General features: G+C 44.8%; 1 protein-coding gene across 1 annotated transcript in view; it reads right to left on the bottom strand.

The window, feature by feature from the left end:
• LOC139749829 (uncharacterized) overlaps positions 1-15,117 on the bottom strand; it is a 57,278-nt gene that overhangs the window by 41,496 nt on the left and 665 nt on the right. The window lies entirely within an intron of this gene.

Genomic DNA, 15,117 nt, shown 5'->3' with positions numbered 1-15,117 from the left:
TAAGGTTTGCAAAAAAAAAAAAAAAAGAGCTGGCCCGTGAGTCAGAACACGCTAAGACTACCTACACCAGTGCGTACAGACATAATGCGCTCCTTGAAATATAACGACGCTAGGCTGAAGCGCTAGAGCGACCGTCAAGGCCTGAGTAAATATAAAATTCAGATCCTGGCTCCGAGTGGATGAGTACTCCATAGAGTGCCATACCGACATTTTTGTCCCCGTGCCCTACCTAAAGTCGCAAGCTACTGTATCCTAAATTCTGGAAGTATACATGGATGAATGACAATCTTTACACCTCACAAAAGACCAGGACCAACCAACCATTAACTAATTCGATAATATGTAGGAAGAGAACCACATGTAATACACACTCTAACGTCCACCCCAAAATGAGCAAAATTTCCATAACGTAAAAGAGATGATCGTCACCACACGGCCATCTGAATGACAGATCTAACCACGGTCTAGATGGGTGTAAGACTGCCGGGGCGTTTCAAAGGCTTCCGCGGTGTGGACTGGAGGCAGGTGGAACCGCAGCCTTCTTAACGTTACGTAACGCCGGCCATGATCACGACCAAGACTGTCTTACCCTCGCGGATGCCTCGGGTGTATTTTCTTCCTCAGCGTGAGAGAGAGAAAAGGCAGGCACACAGGTGCGCTCACGAACGCAGCATTAAGGAGGACAGGGAGTAGACAGCCTAGGCCGATGGATGAGTAAAGTTGGGGAGAAAAGATGGAAAGACGGTGACTGGGAAAGGCTTGCGTGGGGAGAGATGTTAAGTTGCGATGGGACAGGCGTAGTGTGGAACAGAAAGTGTGTAATCGGAAAGAAAAGATGTAGTGACTGGGGGAAGGGGGAGGGTTGAGCGTGAGGAAAGCAGGGAGGAAGGTTGGAGGGGGTAATGGATCAAAGTAATGTGTTGGAGGGTGAGGCGTGCCGTGGGTGGGGGAGGGAAGGGGGTACACCTCAGTTTACGTATGGCTCTCGATGATGTTTGAGGATAAGCAGGTGGGTATGGGGCCAGGCTACATATAGTACCTGGTTGCTCCTCTCATATGGTGTAGCCGGGTGCCTGTTATGTACGGGCGTATCCAAGAGAGGGAGTGACATTTCCACACCCCCCCTCTTACCTCTTGAATTGAGGAGTTTACAATAAGCATGACAATAACGACATATGTTCTATGGATAATTCTAACATTTTTGTTTTTTTTGGTCCTCGACAAGAAACAAATGTAACAGTAGGTACATGTAACTATTTCACTGATTTCACCATTGACTAGTGAAACATATGGGTCTGTTTAGCATTTTCCTAAAATACTAACGTACGTTTATCATACCTTTTTTATATATAATAAAAAACATTAATCTGATTTGTTATACAAAACTCCTTTGATTATTGCTATCAGCCGTGTAATGTCAAATATAAATCAATTTTCACTCCACAACAGTAGTTGATCTCGTAAAAAAAAAAATGCGATTTAATTCAGCATCGAATTATATATAAAAAAAATCTAAAATACAATGTGTTTGTACACACCACTTATGTTTTGAGCTCTCCTTTATCTTCAAGAGTTCATAGTTCGCCTCAATTCCCCTCCACTTCAATCCTGGATATGCGCCAGGCTTTACGCCTAAGTACCACTCATAATTTGTCTGGCTGAAAGTACCACTCATAATTTGTCTCACTCAGTACACACCGTAACAGTGGTTCACTGCCTGATGTAAGGAAGCACTGATACTACTTCATAGGGAAAGAGGAGGAGGGGGAAATGAGTATGGTGTGGAGTATTGAAGGTGATACTGAAACTTCCGGCTTTAATCACTGTAATTGTTATACAGAGGAACAATCAAAGGACGCGTCCTTTTTATCATCACTATTATCATCGATATCTATGTTCTCTTTTCCTTAGAAAATTATCTCGACAAGCTTTTAAATTATGAGGGAAACCGATACATGAAATGAATACACGTTCCGTGGTTATGAATCATACACATATTTTCAACAGTAATATGTATGATGCATTATACAGGAGGTAGTCTAACCATTAAACTGTTATATTCCTGTATTATTTCATGTAAGGTTTCAGTGCCTTTTCTGTATTAAACACGAATATGTTCTTTCGAGATATGACAGAAAACGAAAGATTGCTTACATTTATAGAGAACGAGAAATGGAATTGGAGGGTACACTTTTCTATATTTTTCAGTTCAAATCTCTCGTTTCAAAAAAAATGTGTTCTATACCATTAACTGCTACACCATCAAAGTCTATGATCGTATGTATTTACAAACTAGGCAACATGTTAATTTTTTCCCACAAGTTCATACATGAAAATAATCGGAAGACGTGTGTCTGTGGGAGGAAAAACAGAGACATTATACAGAAGGGGGAAAACTGAAGGTAACTAAATTGCGGACTGCAGAAAAAGGTTTACATCGTATCGTTGGTGATTATAATCAAAACATCACATTCATAGTATAATAAACATACGAAATGGTAATGGTTCCGCATGAGCACGACAGGAATTTCCTCTGAACCGTCTGGTTGGGTTAGGACCTAAGTGAAGTTGGACTAAGACATCGTTTGTGAGGGATGGAGGCAATCACCGAGAAGGGTGAATGTATGGTGAAGTTCTCGGGGGTCTTTTCTACCCCCTACAGCCCGGGCTGGGCCCACGTAATCCCCCTACAACCTGGCTACTCTGGTACACTTTGTGGATACTTGTCTAGTGCACTCTTTAACTTCTCTTATCGTGAGTGTATAGCATGTTTCTGAAGGGAGACGACAAGGTGTTGATGAGTCTTGGGTCCCGAAAGTTTTAAGGTGTTATCCTTTCTGCATATCGCACTTTCTGATTTCAGAAGTAATAATTCACAAAGTCCTCTGTGCCTATCGTGACACTAAGGTCGAATTCTCGAATATAAGTTGGGGACCATATCTTCTCGGAGTTTCCAGACATGTACATAAGATGATATACCTCTCTCGTCTGAGCTCTAAGGAGTACACCGTTCCCAGTAATCTAGTACCTTTCACCACATTAATATGGGCTGTGTAAAAATCTCTGGACGTCACATGAACATATGGGAAGCAAGAACATCCTACTGGCACGACAAGTACGGAAGTCTTTGTGTAAATCTCTTACCTCTGAAATCCCAAGGTGCGACAATAAAAAAAAAAAAAAAATATCATCTGGGACCCATGAATCTTCAAAGCTTTCCCCGCTATCATCAGAAAGACTGTGGGACGCACACTGGAAAAATTTAAGTGTGCCACAAGACCTTAGTGGGACCAGCCAGGCTGTGGGGGTAATGTGGGCCTGAGGGTTACGGCTTCAACAGCTTGGTCGACCGATGACCCAGCTCAACAGCCAGGGCCTACTAGCCCAGGTTGTAAGGGATAAAAGACACCACCGAAGACTTCATCAGGTATCGAATAACTCAAGCGCAAGAAAAATGAATATCTTATGGCACAGTGTGAGGTCTCAGAAAAGAAAATTATCTCGGGATGAGGTTAAACATCACAGTAACAATTTCAAAATAGTTTGTGACAACAACATAAACTAACTAACTTCTGTAACATCTGTAGGCGCTCAAGATGTCAAGACCAGTTCAACTTAACAACATTTCGAAGGTGCTTCCTGACAAATGGTGCATTACATATAAATAAATATATATATATATATATATATATATATATATATATATATATATATATATATATATATATATATATATATATATATATATTAATATGAAGACGTCAAGATAAAGGTATTAGTTATATGCAGGATGTCATCCAAACCCATCCATCTCTCCCTCCCTTCCCTCATCTCATTATCAACTTCCACAGTCTAGCAAGACAACCCTCCAATCCATCTCTTCAACCTACACCCCAGAACTTCACCCCAACTCACCTCACGACAGTCTCTTCCCCCTCCGCAGACGCAAAACAATGCTTCCTCCCTCGTCCACCACATCCACTCACGCCACTGCACAAACATCTATTTCGGACCCTACTCTCTCCGGACGTTAATAGCATCCACGGATATCTTAATCAGCCCTCTGTAATTACTGACGAAGGCCTAATTAGAGTAGAGGCTACCTTAAGTCCTCATCAAGAGGATTAGAAGTGGCCGGGGACACGGAAGATATACCCACAGCAGCACGAAATCTGACGATCATACATGACAATAATGTACGTCCAAACACAGTCTCTCTCTCTCTCTCTCTCTCTCTCTCTCTCTCTCTCTCTCTCTCTCTCTCTCTCTCTCTCTCTCTGGGAACACTTCCAACAGCACGAGCCAACGACATCTCTCGCCACCAGCATCGCCAGGAGAACTTATCTATCTACCACCAGCACCAGACACCATCCACTACGAGAACTTTGCAGTACGCGGGCACCAACACCACTCTACCACAGGCCCAGCTCTTACCAGCCTACATTCGTGTAAATCGCTAAACAACCAACGGGTTGATAGCGTAGAACGGTGCGATCCCACTTCTGGCTATGGTGGCCAGGTACCTTCTGGCCCTGCAGGCTCATGTACAGTACGAGACACTGAAAGAAATTCCGTCCAGTGTGTTCCGAGCATCTCCCACTTGTTGGTCCACAATACTTACATTAAAACTAGGCACAAGAGGGAAGTCATATATCCCGGGTGTTTACACTTTTTTTTTTTTTCGTTTCGCAATGACGGAGCCACCCTTCCTTTGCAATGATGTTAGTCTGTAATCTCTCATTGTCGAAAGCAGTCCGCCTTATAAACTGTCCCAGGTTCAATTTTTAAACTTGACCCCCTTGCCCTACGCCGCAATGTGGGTTAACTTTCCCTCTTCTGTAGGTAGTACTTTGGTTTTTGCTCCCGAGAGATGGCTGCTTATGTGCTCACACAACCATAAGATGTTACACAAACATAAGATGTTACAATTCATAACAGGTGCTTCATTACATACAGCATAGTTTCATATGGTGAGTTTTACCGACTAGATGAAAGTGGATACAAACTTAAAACTTCAGGTATCTTGTTACTAACAATAAGGTGTTGTGACATTTCTTGCAAGGTTTGTTTAGATCTATCCCTAAAAGGCTTAATTTTTTTCCCATTCTAAGACACAGTGTTCTAGTATGTGTCCAAATATTTGACCACAAACTTTACAATTCACATGATTAACATCTCCAGATAAGCCCAAGCACCATCAATCCATAGAGCCTAGCCTTTATCTAGCAGCTACATCATCATATAATATGCTGAGCTTATAACTTTCTCCATATACATGTTTTACTTTACACATTTCACTGTGATGAATTTTTTTTTTTTTCGAAATCAATCTTACTTACAGAAAGAACCACACCACCCAGGCTGTCTGTGGTGGCTAGGTAGGTGGGGCTGCAACGCCTCTGTCGACTAAAGAAAGACCTTGAGCCGTAGGGTTAGAAGACACCCATGGATAACACGGGGTAAACCCATTGAGGGACACACTGTGACACACACGCCTGCCTGGCGGTGGGGCTGATCAGTGCCCGTTATTCTCTTCCTTGTGCCTTCACTGCCACGTTGGCCGCCCGCGGCACCAACAGTAGACCTCCCATCACATCGGTGAGGGCCGTTGCCCAACGATATTCGTGGCCTGTGCGATATTAAGTGACCTGCCGCAAAGCGTCAGATATCTAACATCGTTAGGTTAGCAAACAACACAGAATACTGGACTAGCACAAGCGCTATAAAATAAAAGAAGTTAAATGTGGAAAACCCCGGAGTAGTAAGGTTTAACGGCCTAACTTCAGCGAGCACAACAAAATAACGGCTGCCTCGTGAAGAAAAAGGACAGGCTGGATCCTGCGGACCTTCAAGACACAGGGAGGAAAACTAATGATGATGATATTACTCAAGGCGTTCTAACATCAAGCTAAAAGACGGGGGAAACAGCGGAATTAGTGTACAGAGATATGTCAAAGCCCATATTAAAGTGGTAAAAGAACTACCTTACTGGGAACGATAAAGAAATCTCTGGAGCACAGCAGGCGGATGAGATATACCATCATCTATTCCTGGAAAATCCCAGAAATAATAATTCCCAACTTACATTTGGAAATAACATTCTCCTGGCACGACAGGCATGGAAGGCGCTCAGAATATTACACATGCAACATACAAGTGCGAATACACAAGAAAGAGGTTAAACTTCAAACATCCCAGGCCCAAGACCCTTTTAAACATTTACCTTGCCAGCTTTGAGACGCACGGTAGAGAAGTTGAAGAGTGCACTGGACAAATATGTACCTTCAAAACGCACTAGATCAGTTAGGCTGTGAAAGGCCATGTGACCGGAGGTATGCGGCTTCCAATAGCTTTGGTCGACCAACGACCCATTTCAGCAACACGGGCCCACCTTGGGCTGTGGTGGGTACACAAAGACCCCCTCAAAGACATCACCAGATATTCACCATGAACCCATTCTAAACGTTATGTGCAGTACATGCGCATGCGCACTTGTCCCGCAGTCATTCGCATGGTGCACTCGCTCTATCGTCATATATTTTCGCTGGTCAGAACTTTCGCGCTACACGGCCATTACGAGCGTTGTCAGGCACAGCGTACCCTCACGCACCTCCGACTCAACTGTCCACAACCACTCAGAACCAACCACAACAGCATTCTTCGTTTTTTTATTGTTTTCGTTTTCATCTAATTTTCACCCTGGCCGGCATATGAATTTAACAGTACCTATCGACCTATAAGGCCGGTAACTTTATATATATAAATAAATGAATATATATATCCAATGCCTTGTAATCATGTGTAATGCACGGAAACCACAGGTCCCTATCCACTACCAGACCCCAGACACTTTCTCCCCTGTCGCTTCACACGCCTTGGTTCAATACAGTGGCAGAACGTCTATCCCTGTATACCACATCATTCCAATTCAATCTATCCCGTTCATGCCTTCCACCCTCATGCATGTTCAGGCCCCCCAATCACTCAAAAGCTTTTTCACTCCATCCTTCCACTTCCAATTTGGTCTTTCCCTTCTGACACTTACATTTCTTTTGCAACCTCTCCTCACTGATGTACTATCCCCCGCATATCCTCACACATAAACCATGCCTCGCGTCCATACAACATTGCTGGAACTACTATACCTTCACACATACCTATTTCCGCCCTCCCAGATAACCTCTCATTCCACAGATTCTTCAACAATCCTAATGCTCAAGTGATGAGAGCGACACACGCACACGCCCCCTAAAATTCGGAAGGACAATAGCGAGAAGTTTTGGGGAAAACCTGATGAAGTGTTGCACCCTCTCTGGTTGTGGGACTCTGCCATCCCTGGAGATGCCAACGTTCACACCTGATGATGGGGAACTGAATGGCCTGTTGGGGAGATCCGCGACCAAACCGGAAGGAAAGGCACCCAAACTGCCAACTTTCAAATGCAGAGGCCAATGTTATTGACTCCTTGAGACAACACTCGAGGCAAAAAAAAAAAAAAAAAAAAAAAAAAAAAAAAAAAAACGCTGCTCAAAGGTAAGAGAGGTAGGATAGGGCGTGATGACCGGAACAAGCGCCTCCGGTGGAACTCTTAGTCTTGAAGGAAGATGAAAGAAGAACTGCCTCTATTTTTGGGGGATATGTGAGCAATACACCTGAGACCAGAGCAAAATACAATTCTAATGACGTGGCGTTTCCACAAATAATCAAAGGTAAATCAGAATTAAGCATAGTGACAGACGTGTGATAGCGAACAGAATCTAAAAAAAAAAAAAAAGTCAAGAAGAACCTTAGGCAAGAGAATATGCCGGTGGGTATCAGGAAAGCTGGTATTCACACAAAAGCCGATGCGTAAAGAGTTTACGTCAGCTGTCCAAAGATGAGGGGGGGGATCAATGCTGGAAAGATCACAGGTGAAAAAGGACGGAGGAATGTTATAGAGAGAGAGGCAGGACAGAACCCTTGGGAACACCAGAACACTTGACAGAATCTAAAAGGAAAAGGTCCAACGAGGTCCAACTATCAACATTTACAGCAGTAAAATGACTGAGGGGGGAAAGAATAATCATTCAAGAGAGCATAAGGAACGGAAGCCGAACGATGAAACCTTAATAGTCAAGAGACTTCTGCTTGACCCTAACTATCTTTTTGAGTAACGTGGAATTATATCACCGCCCACGATAAAAAAGGGATAACCAGGTATGAGTCATGTGGGAATGTCGCCAGCAGATCTCTCTACCTTATCAACGGCACAGACGTGAAATGGAGAAGATCCGCCGACTTCTGCAGGAGTTGAAGGGCAAAAAGCTACACAGGATGATGGTTGGAAGGATGAGAGCGGCCACTATAGTAGTCCTTACTGGTCTATCTATAACCCAAGCGTCGCGAGCTATAACACTATATTTCGTCAAGTCTATGCATTCCTATGCATTCAAGTCTATGTCCGTATCTACATTCTCTCTGATGCCTAGTGTATTTCAGAATATACCTTACAGCATCCTGGTGTATGCATTTATCTATCGCTCTCGCCCTACCTTACAATCACACTGTTGAACAGTATCTATACGAAGGGTGCACTTACGTAGATATATATCTACCCACATCTGTCGAAACACTGTTTATCAAGACACTCGTATGTACGTATGCATTCATACGTACTCACCTCCTACGTCTGGAAAGATCTATTCGTAAATGACGTTTTTACCTTGAGAGAGAGAGAGAGAGAGAGAGAGAGAGAGAGAGAGAGAGAGAGAGAGAGTGTTAACGGCGAGGCAGTGCTGGAGACCGGCCGTAACAGTAAGCAGGTTACATCAGGGGTGTGCATGCTGGAGAGAGAGAGAGAGAGAGAGAGAGAGAGAGAGAGAGAGAGAGAGAGAGAGAGAGAGAGAGAGAGAGAGAAACTTCCCGTGTGTTTCGAAATATCATAAACCGAACCGTTACTCCACCCGTAACCGCTACTACTAACCCCACTCCCCTCGTGACTCTCTCACCAGAGACATGGACGCACTCAAGTTCTGCCACCACAGAACCAAACCTACTGCCACTTCCCTCCTCCGATGAAGCACAATATATCCAATACGAATAATAAGAGAAAGGACATGCGCAAGGCGTACAAAGTGTGTGTGTGTGTGTGTGTGTGTGTGTGTGTGTGTGTGTGTGTGTGTGTGACCATTAGGGTTAAGGAGAGGTATCAACAGAGGTTCTGCAGAGTTCAGCGGACATGTCACTCGCGGTGTAACCTCAAGCAGGCGGGAAAAAACAACTGCAACTGTTAATAAATCAGTTTATGGCAGGTTAACAAGAAGGGAAAGGTGAGTTGCTATTTTATTTCCCCCCCTGTGGTCTTTTAAGCCAAATGGTCATCAAAACTTCGTCAATGTACACGACCACGACTCTTCTGGAACAGTGACGAGGAAGACCCGGCTGACCAAAACGGAAAGTTTCTTGTCACCGATGAATATAACACACGCGCAGCGGCATGATGCTCTCGGGAAGGAAGCCAAGTTTACCGTACGGACGTACACGCGGCCGCATAATGTCTGTATATGGATGGACTCGACTCTGATCCTGACGCATTCACGGGGCCCCCGCCCAGGATCGTGCGCACAGGTTCGAATTCTGGTGGCGGCAGTCTGTCCACAGTCAATCCAGCTGTTCATCCACCCCTATGGATAAACTTCATACTGGCGTCAATGGGGATGGGGACGGGGTGGCTGAAGACTGTGCGCCGCGCCAGGCTAATAAGGCCTGACAAATCTCTGACAGGACTGACGAAGGCAGTCATGGCGAGAGAGCGAGTCATACGGGATCGGTCGAGCTGCGCGCCGCAGTCATATCCACCACACACACACACACACACAGCCACTGGCGGAGTGAGGCGCTATATCACCACACGGGGCAGGACGGTACAACCTCTGGGTAGGACGTTTTAAGATAACAATGTTTACATCTGTAGAAAATGAAGTATGAAGTATATATGGTCAGGTTTAAGCCCTGGGGGTGTTCGCTGGCCGGCCGGCCGATCCTTCAGATAGTGTGTGAGTGGTGGTGTTCCGGGACGTGGAGGAGGAGCTCTCGAGGTGCTGCTCTATCGCCGCCGCCAGATATAAATAGTCCACTCTAACAGCCACCCCGCACGCCAGTTCGTGTTCACAACACGGCGCTACGACACTCGCGCACGGCGAAACGACCCTGAGCACCACAGTTACAACCACTGGCACACGACAGGTACGACCCTTGTACACGTGACGGTGGTGCAACTCCGAAGTATGATGGCTTGACCCTTCTTTTTTTTTTTTCAAACCTTGAAAGGTCAGGTCAAAGGCCAGGCCGCCATACCCGAGGGTCGTACCGTCGCGCTTAAAGGGCTAAAAGATGAGCCAAAAAATATTATTTTTTTTCTTTTTTTTCCCCTACCATACCGGACTCGCAGGGAAAGTCCCGTGAATTTTTTTTTTTTTCTTTATCCATCGAGATAAGAAAGCGCAGTTCAGACCTCAGCCAACAGTGCCACGAACACCAACCCGCCCATCCTTTTTAGATCCATCTCATCCGTCATGGAAGGCAGCAACAACATGTTTTCCCGCGCCAACACGCACGTTTAAGTCTGGATGGCCCGTCTCGTCCTAATGGGACGACCGCGCCCAAGCCACAGTGTACGACAACAGAGACACGAAAATTTTTCCTCTACTTCTTCAGGTATGGAGGGGTCTTCCGAGTCAGCCTACGCAATGGCGTCCACAAATACGCAGGAGCAGGCCATCTCGCTAGCTCAACAGTCACACTTCTTTCTCAGACGACGCTGCCTCTAAATACGCGCTGTGCGTATACAAGACTCCAACTGCAGAGTCTTGAGGACAAAATTCTGCAGCGCGTCTTAACAAAGTCACAGAATGAGAACGTCACTCTCCTACTTAAAAACAAAAGGTATCTGCCTTGCTTTATGACCCGCCATGAGGAAGTTAAATGTACACGAGCTCATTAATTTTGTAAACATTTGTAAGGTAAGAAAACCATTTTTGCATTCTTCTTAATGCTCTCACGGCATGGCAAACTGAAACCCTAATGAAGGCCATCACATTAACAATATATATACATATATATATATATATATATATATATATATATATATATATATATATATATATATATATATACACACCAGGTATTCACACTATCGACCAACATCGAGGGGAGGATAAACAGCTAGACTGACTGTGGACCGACTGCTGCATCTAGGATTCGAACCTATGCACTTGACCCCGGGCGGCCGGTGAATGCATTAAGGTCTAAGACACTGCCTACTACACAACAGAGATGTTATACACGATGAACTTTCCATCAATCAGAATATACGGGTTATTAAAGTATTTGCACACTCATGTAGTACGTATACGTAATCAGTTGGTCACCTCCACAGAGGGTACATGTGCTGCCGAGTGTGAAGTTTCCATCACGTGATGTTCTTGAATCACTGTGCTGGAAAGAATGTGTCCAAAGACACCCAGATAAACACGGGGTAACGAAGTAACGTCCTGTATACACCCCGTGTGGCGGTGACACGTCTAAAGTAATATGGGTGCCACATAACACCATGCCCTTACCAATACTCCCATCCACACCACTGCATATCCTCCTCGGCCTCGCTATAAACCACCCTAAAGTAGTAGGCTCTCCAGCCTCACCATACACCACACTACAGTAACATGCTCTCCAGCCTCACCATACAACACACTACAGTAACAGGCTCTTCAGCCTCACCATACAACACACTACAGTAACATGCTCTTCAGCCTCACCATACACCACACTACAGTAACATACTCTTCAGCCTCACCATACACCACACTACAGTAACATGCTCTTCAGCCTCACCATACAACACACTACAGTAACATGCTCTTCAGCCTCACCATACACCACACTACAGTAACATGCTCTCTAGCACTCACCAGGGCGTCATACGACACGCCCACCCACACCAGATACGTCTGGAGGAGTCACCCACCCTTAATCCTCTTACCGGGGTATGGTGGCCGGGCGGGGTAGTGTGGCATGTGTAACACTGCAGCATAAAAGAGGAGACTTAGGGTAAACCTCTCATGTCTCATCCTGTCACACACCAACCCTGCCCTACCTCACGTCATGTGCCACACACACATCTCGAGGGGCGCTTTACGATGCAACAGTATTCAAAGTTATCAAAGGCTCTGATAATAATAATCTTGACCTATCAAGTTACCTAAGACTTGATTTATCTGATTTCACGCGTAGTAACAGATACAAACTCGTGGGCAAAACGTTTTACCTTGAATGAGACGTAGTAACGTTTCTTCAACAGGATTGTTAACATTCAGAACGATTTGCCAATCAGAGGGGATGAAAGCCATTCTAGAGATACGTTTAGGAATAGGATTGGTAAATACTCATTCGCTTCAATTCTACGACTTAACATTATTTTTGCCTCCTTAGTCACACGAACAATTTGCAGGCTATTTCTCTATGAATTATCTGTATATCTTCTAACCTTCACCACACTAATCTCTGGGTTTCTGATATCTTCCACTATCACAAACAGCCTTGAAAGAACCCATTGGTCTACTGCTGTTTGAATTCATTTGTATTTTTTGCATCAAAACACTATTACTTAGTCATGAAAAAAGATATATATATATATATATATATATATATATATATATATATATATATATATATATATATATATATATATATTCCGATCAAAATTCATATACATATCAAAAATGAATAAAAATTCTAATGCACAAAATCAAATCGATTCACACATAACACAACAAAACCTAAGTACTATGCAATGCCTTTCATAACCGATGTGATAGCCTCGACCTTACCCAAGCAAGCCATATGTATGCGAACCAAACCTAATCCAAATACCATACGTGATACGTCGAGACGCGTAGGCCTTAACAAGGTCAGCATGAGACACGTGCCAGTGGTGGACGGGTTCAGCACGGGACGGGTGATGGCATGGACAGAGACCCACGCCGGTCGTGGACGGGTCAGCAAGGGACGGGTGATGGCATGGACAGAGACCCACGCCGGTGGTGGACGGGTCAGGAAGGGATGGGTGATGGCATGGACCGAGACCCACGGCGGTGGTGGACGGGTCAGCACGGGACGAGTGATGGCATGGACGAGACCCACGCCGGTGGTGGACGGGTCAGCCGGCGGTGGTGGACGGGTCAGCACGGGACGAGTGATGGCATGGACCGAGACCCACGCCGGTGGTGGACGGGTCAGCACGGGACGCGTGGAGAAGCTGTAAGCGACGGAGGGGGTAGCAAGACCCACCCACCATCACCAGCCACGACAAAGAACGCTACACCTCTCATTACCTCTTACTTTTACCAGCGCTTCCTGGTGACTGGTGTCTACCAAAACTTCGCCATCTGCTGTCGGACACGAACGTTCCCTCACTCGGAACCTAGACAGTGCACACACACACACACACACACACACACACACACACACACACACACACACACACACACACACACACTCACTCACTCACTCACTCACTCACGCTGTGTCTAATGCAATCTCCTATTTTCCTAGTGTCTACTTACAAACTAAAAATACACGTCTTCTGTTCACTATGAGCTTGAAATGCATTCTATCTGTTTGGTGGATTGGATCCGCTTGTTCACCTAACACCTCTGAGTGGACACACCGCCCTCATTGTTAAAACACTGTACACTGAATGAACTTGGTGTATGTGTGTGTATATGTGTGTGTGTGTGTGTGTGTGTGTGTGTGTGTGTATGTGTGTGTGTGTGTGTGTGTGTGTGTGTGTGTGTGTGTGTGTGTGTGTGTGTTCCTGCCTGAGCAGCTTCTGTGTGCATTATAAGTGGGTAATATTCGTTTAAAGCGAGTGACTCGTTACAATGTGTCATGATGGCCTGACGAGTCGCTCACGCAAACTCACGCCTCCCCTACGCTACCCAATGCTAACCAGAAACTGTCTTGACTAACAAACTAAGGAACATTAACCACACACACAACAACAACAACAAATGACTATAAACGAAAATCAACCAACCAACCAACGGAAGCGACAGTCAGAAATGAAGCTGCCACAGCACACTACCCGCCACCGTTACCTGACATCCCACGTCCCAGAGTTGCAGTTCGACACCAAAAGCAACATGTGCTCATCCAAGCTGGTAATGACCGCCACATGAGCAGGCCAGTCCTAACCCATGTCAACGACATTAATGTATCCTGACCTCCGCCTTTGCATTTGTGTAATGACTGTCTGATTAAACTACATTCCCTTCTCATAGTTCCAGTGTTTATATTATATGCATTCTCCCATGTATATTTTCAACTAATGCCTTTTACTATTCAATACACCATTGTTATCATTGTCATCATTATTATCATTCTTATTACTATTATCATAATTAGTAATATATCACTATAATCCTAAGGATAGGGGAGAAAGCCACTATGAATGGAGGAAGCCTGGAAATCCTCCTCCCTGTCTATTAGATAACTTTCCAAAATAAGGAACAGAGGAAAGATCCAAATGAATTTTTTCCCCTCTAAGGCTGTGGCATAGGTTCCTGGTGATAAGGCGCTAACTCTGTAAGCTGGGAAACGGCGTCAATAGGTAGAAAAAGAAATATGATTAAAATAACTATCATTATCATCACATTGAATGGAGAAAAACTGGAGGAAGTGAAGTGTTTTAGATATCTGGGAGTGGATCTGGCAGCGGATGGAACCATGGAAGCGGAAGTGGATCATAGGGTGGGAGAGGGGGCGAAAATTCTGGGGGCCTTGAAGAATGTGTGGAAGTCGAGAACATTATCTCGGAAAGCAAAAATGGGTATGTTTGAAGGAATAGTGGTTCCAACAATGTTGTATGGTTGCGAGGCGTGGGCTATGGATAGAGTTGTGCGCAGGAGGATGGATGTGCTGGAAATGAGATGTTTGAGGACAATGTGTGGTGTGAGGTGGTTTGATCGAGTGAGTAACGTAAGGGTAAGAGAGATGTGTGGAAATAAAAAGAGCGTGGTTGAGAGAGCAGAAGAGGGTGTTTTGAAGTGGTTTGGGCACATGGAGAGAATGAGTGAGGAA

This window comes from Panulirus ornatus, chromosome 8, assembly GCF_036320965.1.
Source record: "Panulirus ornatus isolate Po-2019 chromosome 8, ASM3632096v1, whole genome shotgun sequence".
Lineage (NCBI taxonomy): Eukaryota > Metazoa > Arthropoda > Malacostraca > Decapoda > Palinuridae > Panulirus > Panulirus ornatus.
The sequence above is the reverse complement of the archived record's forward strand: the minus strand, read 5'-3'. Positions and strand labels throughout refer to the sequence as shown.